The sequence below is a fragment of the Kogia breviceps genome, chromosome 6 (assembly GCF_026419965.1).
Source record: "Kogia breviceps isolate mKogBre1 chromosome 6, mKogBre1 haplotype 1, whole genome shotgun sequence".
In the NCBI taxonomy this organism is placed as follows: Eukaryota; Metazoa; Chordata; class Mammalia; order Artiodactyla; family Physeteridae; genus Kogia; species Kogia breviceps.
In genome coordinates, this window is record NC_081315.1 from 14,666,692 (window position 1) to 14,675,379 (window position 8,688).

Here is an 8,688-nt window from a genome sequence, read left to right on the forward strand (position 1 = left end):
ACCTATTCCATTACTAAAATCCAGTTTTACTCCTGATAGGTCTTGGAGACCTATCCCATTATCTACAACGCCACAGCCACACAATATATTGACATGTTTTCAGTGGTCTCTCATAGTTACTTTCTCAGTAGCTAGTCTGCCCTCACACCCCAATCCATCGTCTCCACACACCCCAGAATGACCTTATAAAATGCCAATCCTGTCATTTGACTGTCCCAAAAACCTGTCCATTGATTCCTCATCGTCTTAGGCTCCCTTTCTCAAAGTACATTACAGGGAACTCCTGTCCTTAAAAAAGTTCTAGAGTAAGCATATCATGCTAGACTGCATTATTCCAGATTTTTACTGCTTCTCTGTTAACAGATTTGCCTTTTGCCTTTGAAGTCCCACCCACCACAGTGGGATGGACTTCTCTGCCTCACTGATGGAAGCTTAGCCATGGGACTGCCTTTTGCCAATGAATCTGGGCAGATGCTACAGAGTTCCAGTTCCTTCTGTTGCATACTTCTACTCATTTTGATGTGCTCCTGCCCTCCTGCCCCTAGTCATGGGACGTACATTTCCCAGGTAGCCACGCAGAGTGAATGAAAGACCCATGAAGAGATGTGTAGCCTGGAGCCTGGTGCCTGCATCCAGCCCAGCTTAACTGAGTTGTAGCAGACCCAATGACCCATGAGCAAGAAATTACAAACAAAAACAAAAACAAGCTTGTTGAGTTCAGCTACCAAGTTCTGGGGTGATTTTTTTATGCAGCATTATCATAGCAAGAAGTACCTGATATGCCTAGTGTGAGAAATCATGTCCTCAGATTAAGTTAAAGATAAATCAGATGGTAATCTCCCATGTGGTGCTAATAAGCTAGTAGAAAATAAGATGGAATAGAGAACTAAATAGGGTGACTCTGAGAAGTGCAGCAGGAAGGTATGGAAACATAGCCATGGTAGGTGAGAGGAAAGAGGACTTCACATTGAAATGACTTAAATGAGAGCACATTAGGCCTAGGCCTTGAAAAATAAATAGAATTTGTGAAGTTGGAAAGGTTAGCATTTCAGGCAGAAGAAACCACTTCGGAAAAAGCAGGAAAGAAGAGTAGAGCGTGGATGTCAAATACTGAGTGGCTTTGTCTGGAGTCCAGAAAACATTATGCTTAATGTAATTACTTACTATCATTTAAAAAAAATTCTTACAGTTAACATTTTTGAACTCTCAGTAGTCTGACATCTTACATATATATTCATTTGATACACACTACAATTCTCTATATGAAGTAGGTATTATTAATATCCTCACTTAAAGCATGAATAAGGAGGTCAAGGCTTAGAGGAGTTGAATAACTAGCATACCTAAATTCGTGTCACATTGGGATCTGAACCTAAGTTTGTCTGGATGCAGACAAATACAGCAAGGTAAATTTGGACAGGAAGGTAGGGCTAATTTTTGAAAGGCTCTTTGTAGTTTGCTAAGTGGTCTATCCTACATCATGCATATACTAGAAAGGTACCAAAGGGCTTTGGGCAATGAGATACTATCATGACAAAGTCTTGTATTAATGTGCAAAATGAATTAAAGTGGGAAGAAAAGTCATGGAGTGTTGTCTAATAGTCAAGGTGAAAAGCAGTGAAAGCCTGAACATAACAAGTAGCAAACAGAAGAATGGGGCATTCAGTTGGGATGGTGGGTTACTAATTCCAGAACACAGGGTGACAAATTTGTATCATTAAATATTCATGATATAATTAAGAATAAACTATGTAATCCCCCAAAGCTACTTGCAACAGTAAACTATCCTCAACTTAATTAAAGGCATTAAAGAATTAGAAATAAGATCTAATGAAACTTAAAAGCTTTTGCACAGCAAAGGTTACCATAAACAAGACCAAAAGACAACCCTCAGAATGGGAGAAAGTAGTTGCAAATGAAGGAACTGACAAAGGATTAATCTCCAAAATTTATAAGCAACTCATGCAGCTCAATAACAAAAAAACAAACAACCCAATCCAAAAATGGGCAGAAGACCTAAATAGACATTTCTCCAAAGAAGATATACAGATTGCCAACAAACACATTAAAGAATGCTCAACATCATTAATCGTTAGAGAAATGCAAATCAAAACTACAATGAGATATCATCTCACACCAGTCAGAATGGCCATCATCAAAAAATCTAGAAACAATAAATGCTGGAGAGGGTGTGGAGAAAAGGGAACACTCTTGCACTGCTGGTGGGAATGTAAATTGATACAGCCACTATGGAGAACAGTATGGAGGTTCCTTAAAAAACTACAAATAGAACTACCATACGACCCAGCAATCCCACTACTGGGCATATACCCTGAGAAAACCATAATTCAAAAAGAGTCATGTACCAAAATGTTCATTGCAGCTCTATTTACAATAGCCAGGACATGGAAGCAACCTAAATGTCCATCAACAGATGAATGGATAAAGAAGATGTGGCACATATATACAATGGAATATTACTCAGCCATAAAAAGAAATGAAACAGTTATTTGTAGTGAGGTGGATAGACCTGGAGTCTGTCATACAGAGTGAAGTAAGTCAGAAGGAGAAAAACAAATACTGTATGCTAATACATATATATGGAATCTAAGAAAAACAAATGTAATGAAGAGACTAGGGGTAGGATGGGAATTAAACAAGGACCTACTAGAGCATGGACATGAGGATTTGGGGAGGGGGAAGGGTAAGCTGGGACGAAGTGAGAGAGTGGCATGGACATATATACACTACCAAACATAGGGTGGATAGCTAGTGGGAAGCAGCAGCATAGCACAGGGAGATCAGCTTGGTGCTTTGTGACCACCTAGAGGGGTGGGATAGGGAGGGTGGGAGGGAGGGAGACGCAGAGGGAAGAGATATGGAACATATGTATATGTATAACTGATTCACTTTGTTGTAAAGCAGAAACTAACACACCATTGTAAAGCAATTATACTCCAATAAAGATGTTAAAAAAAAAGAAAAAAAAGATTTAAAGGGTAAGAGGGTCACATTAATTTCTTAGGACTACTTGGGACTTGAAGTGGTTTGTTCAAGCAATATTGTGATGATTCACTAAGATTTTGATTATATAACAAGATTTTTTTCATAGTCCCTAATACTGTGACTGGCACAGAAAATGTAATTGATAGACATTTAAAGAATAAATGGATAACAATTATAAGAAACTTTAAAAATATATAAATTAAATCAGCTATTATATACTAGAGATTTTTACTTTCAATTTTTTCCCGAATTTGTTTGTGAGTTCTCTGTTATAAATGTGTTGTGCTTTATTTTACAGAAACATAACATAAATTATAATCTAGAATTCAGCCCACAAAATCACATTCATCATGCATAATTATATGGAAAACAATGATATTACAGCACATGCAATTCTACCAAAAATTTTTTAAAATAATTGATAATTAAGTCAGACAAAAAGCAAGACATTTTATCTTTGTGCTTATGGTATAAATAAAGAAGAATGAGGAAAAAAAGGTAAATATTATTGAGAATCCTAAGTTTATTTCATGATATTTCCAACAATGCTCAACAATGAAGCCATTTTTTTCTACTTCATGTTTAATTTCAGTTGGAAATAGGAACATTTTATTTTCTTTAACAGAGATGTTGCACTAGTGTTAACTAGCCTCATGTTGATCACAGTTGTTTTTTGTTTATTTTTTGGTTAACAGTTTTCATTACAAGGAACAAAGAAGGTAAAGAAGGAATACATTTTTTTTTTCTGATAAAATTGAGGAAAACAAATGAAAAATTCAGGGAAAGAAAGAAGGAGTAAAATAATTAAAGTGAGAATTTTCCGGAGGTATTTTAAACAGAACTGTGTGAAACAGAAGTTAAAAAGCCTGAGATGAATAGTGAGGAAGCAAGAATGGTTCAGATGATTACCCACACCGTCCACCAGATGGCCCCACTGGCCAAGAACAGCCTGGTGGTGTAGAGTAGAATTCAGGGGGCAACAGAGCATTAAGATTTATGAGAATATTATAAATAACCACTCTTAAGAAGAAAGGCCTTGCAGCTTATTTGCTTGCTTGTTTACATGTGTTAGTTCTCTAGACTTTAAGCTTCTCAAGAAGAATGTTCCCCTACTGTAATAATATTTGAATCAACACCACCTACCCAATGCCTAAGTGTTAGAAGACCCTAAGAGTGACCACATAATGAAAAAATAAGTCTAAAAATAAGTAAATGACAGAATAATTTATGTACATTGTAATTTAATCAGTGCTATTTTGTTGTTGTTGTTGCTTGCTATTTTATTTCTTTTTAGGACCAGAAAGATCTTTTGATGATTATTATTCTCAAAGATAAATTTCACCTTACATTTTTGACACTAGTAGATCAAAGAGGACCTCATTCTTCACAGACTTTTTGTTTGTTTGTGAATATATTGCTTTTTAAAAATACAAGGAGACCATTTACAGGCAATGGTTTACTTTTCATTTTATTGACCAGTCCAACCAAAGGCTACCAGTTGTGCTGGTTTATAGATTGAGGAATCTATTGAGCAAATTTGTGATTGTAGGAGACAGAGCCAAATAACTTGAAAAAAAATCTATTTGAATATCTGAGAAGGCTACAATTTCTTAAGAAATTGAAAATAAGTTACTTGAGGAGGGGTGTTAGTATCTGGATCCTGGTGTGGGAACCGTACCTCTGCCTCCATGTTTGCCATGGCCAACGTTTATTCTCCCAGGAATCAAGACTTTTGTCTGGTCACAGCCTATAAGCTGGCAAATCGACAGCTTCAAGTCTCTGCATTTTCTCATGACCCTCACTCTACCTGAAATTTCCTTCCTGACAAATAGACCAACGGTTCTTCAAAGTCTAGTTCAAATGCTCACCCAGGTGTCAAGCTTTCCCTGGGTGCTACAGCTGGAAGTCCTCAGCCCTTCTCTGATGTCCACATGCATTTGTATCACCTTCTATTCATACCTGTACAAATGTATAGTTTCCTTTTACTAATTTATATTGCCCGTATGATTCAAGTTTGGGTCTCAGACACCTTTGGACTCTCTAACAACAGCGAACTTGCTGGCTGACATAAAGTAAATCGATAATAGTTTTATTTAGGTATTAATGGGCTCTTCGCTTTTGCCTTTCATGAACAGAATAGTTTTCCCTGTCATCTCAAGGCACTCATTGATTCGAGGAAGAGGGGAAAGGTGCAGGAAATGGGCATACTTATGGATAGAGCAGAAATGCATATGGGAAACAATTCATATTTAGTTTCTGAACACCAAGGTAACATTTCTATGTCTGCAGCCAAACAATGGATTTTTAAATTAGCTTTTATAGTGTAGAGAAGATGCTACCTCTAAGTAAGATCGAGGCTATTGAACTTGCTGATTTAGAGGATATAATACGGGGAAGTAAAAAAACTGGAAATCCAAATCTCACCATGTCTATCTCCAGGTATTGTGGCAAAAAGCAGAAAGAGTAAGGAAGAGTCAGGATGTCAGGTCTTTTTTCCGGTGTCTTTTTTTTCATGGTGTCTACATATGAGGGAGAGGAGGATAGAAACCCTATGGCTTAAGAAGAGGAGACCACAAGACCACCTTACGTCAGCATGATGTACCTCAGTGGAAACAAATTTTAAATGGAAACTACTTTGTATTTCAAAGAAAGTTTTGTGTCAGAGACGCACCCAGAGTGGCCTTAAGGAAAAAAAGACACACAAGGTAGCACTGATTTGAAAGCCATGGTAACTTCCACAATAGCCCCTCTGGGATGCCATGGGCATGACTGGGAATCCGAGTGTTCTGCAGGGCTAGCAGGACTCAACCTGAGAATGAGCCCCAGAGCACCAGTGGACCTTGAAAGTCATCAAGTGCTTCAGAGCTCAGGCTCTGCAGTGAAAGTGCCTGGGTTTCAATCCCTGCAAACTGGTATACTAACAGTACCTACTTTATAGTACTGTTGTAAGAGTTGAACACATTAATTCACATAAAAACTACTAACCACACATGGGATCGAATAAACATTAATAAATGTTAGCTATATTTAAAATATTATCACTGAAATTTCAGTAAATATGTACCAATCTGTCAGAGTTTCAGAAATCTTTTAGTCATTTCACCAGTATAAAAACGTGTTATATCAAATATATTTCTAACATTTTGAATATTTTAATTCCATAAGTACTTTAATGTGTTATCTCCATTCATGTGAATATTTTTATTTTCAAAAATGAAAATTATAATTTATGAATATTTTGTTTGAAAAACTCAACATATTCCATATTCCAAAAATTTGGCAAAAGCATGCTAGAATAAAATGATTCAGTTATGTGATTACAACATAAAAATGTGAGCAGCGTATGTGTTTATGTTGGTACCTTATGTTCACAAAGTCAAGATAACGCTTGCAGCAAAGGAGGCCTCAAAGGTCAGTTCCATGGAGAATAGAACAATATCTACCAAGCCTCACAATGTTTTTTAAAGGGAAAAAAATGCACTCCAGGGACTGTAACACAGTTGTCATAGGAATTTAAGCTATGGGAAACGTGTATCATAAAAATGGCTTTTAACACTGCTTGTGATATAAAGTTGATGTTACTCACCATGCTTTTCTAATAGTAGTAGTTGATTTGAGCTGAGTCTGCCACACTTTTTTACTTAATTTTACAAAAGCTTGCATTTATGAAAATCTCACAGAATGAAGCCCGAATTCACGGAACAGTCCCAGAATGAAGCTTACTGACCTATATGAGTATTTAAAGCAGCAATTTTCATCTCATTAGCACAAGGGGCTCACCGACTGAATATATCACTCAGAAAATATAGACGTATCCATTTTTTAACATGTCAGCATTCGATTGAAAGATTATGTCATTGATGTATGTTTCAGCCCCCCTCCTCCCCCACATGTTAGAGGCTCATGTGCAGAAACCTGCCCTTTTGGAGATAAAAATGCCTATTTGTAAGTGAACAGATGGTGTTGCTCAAGTTCAGAGACACGTCATAGGCAGAATCTCAGGGGGAGGGGGACTGCGGGAGGAGGAGGGCTGGTGTAGCTTGAAAAGGCTTCCTGGGTGATTCTGAGAGCCTCCCACCTCGCCCCTACTGTGCAGCACTGATTTAAAGCTTAAAGATACATAAATGTCATGTAGACTCTAATTTGAGCTGCAGAGTAAAAAATGAACTATTTTCCTGGTAGAAACTTGTCTGATTGCATTTCTTTGCATTTATGCCATAATTTTCAAAGCCTGAACCTCCCAACAATGTCATAAAATTGACTCATTTTAAAACTTCTGATTAGTTCAAATTATTTCCATTCCATTATTATTATTATTATTACATTATTTCCATTTGTATGATGGCATTAAACGGCAGGTCCCACATAGTCATTCAAAGACAATTTTTATTTTAGATAGGTTTCCATATATATAGGTCACAATAAAATGGATCAAACATATATGGCATTATAATGTAAGTAACCACATCCGCAAGTCTTATTAGCGGAGCCACTGAAGTAAGTTTGAGAATCAGAATAATCAAAATAATTACCTTTCAGTAATTACCAAAATTACCTTTGAAAAATCCTTTAAATCATATCATGGTATATATCAAGCACGGTATATGTTTTGTGTGTACAAATTTGCCCAGTAATTCTTATACATTCTAAAAATCTAAGATCTTGTTAAACTAAAGGATAAGAGGAAAACGTCTATATGCAGATGTTCGAGTATTTAAACCATTATGACTTTCAAGTGATTATTGAATCCAAAGAAGTGAAAGATGCCAGGAAGAAGTGCCAGAAAGTTACCCAGGTTTCCATCATGGGGTAAGTAACCTTTGCTACACCCAAAAGGAGTTGCCTGTGTTTCCTTGGAGGCATCAGATTTTCCCATTCTTGGGAAGGTAGGAGGATGGGAGGACAACTCCTTTTCTTTTGTTTAGATGGTGTTGTAATCAGATGAATATGGAATATCTAAAGAGAAGAAGTGGTCAGAATCGGATGAGTAGGCTACAGGAAAGATTGGGTTTCAAGTCCTGGTTTGATAAGGCAGTGGATGCAAGAGCCCTTCTAGCCCAGTTCTGAGCTCACCTGTTTCCCGGAGGGGACTGTATATGTAAAGAGAGAAAAGGACTGAAGCCATTGAGAACCATGCCAAAATCCATGACCGTGCTGGGGCATAGAAACTCTAGCTTATCACTGAGGGTACGTCTTTCCTCCAGGCCAAATGACACTTGGCCTGCAATGGTCTCTGCATTTTGTGTTTGCCTTGTGAGGTAACCTGCCCTGATTTCCAAGGTTAGTGATCCATGTGTATGCTGGTGGTGGTGGTGGTGGGGTGAGTGTGTGTGCTTATATGTATAGAGGGTACGTCAACTAGCTGTTTCTCCTGAGATTCAGACCAAATGCCCCTCTATCACCCATTTTCCAGCATTAAGAGGTAATGCTTCAGTAGATCTCTCGCTCTCACACACGTACATATATTCACAATTTTACCCCTCTTGCAACCTAGGACTCCCAATTCCTTTCTAACCTTTTTAATTGCTTATACTGTGTCCTTCCACCACCCATTTTACTTCTACTTTAGTCTTTCTCTTTCCACATTTCCCCCTTTTCTCTCCATCTGTCTTCTACAGAGCTTCTAAAGAGCCAGAGCTTCTAAAGAGCTAAAGCATGACTTAGTTTTCTATCATGATTAGA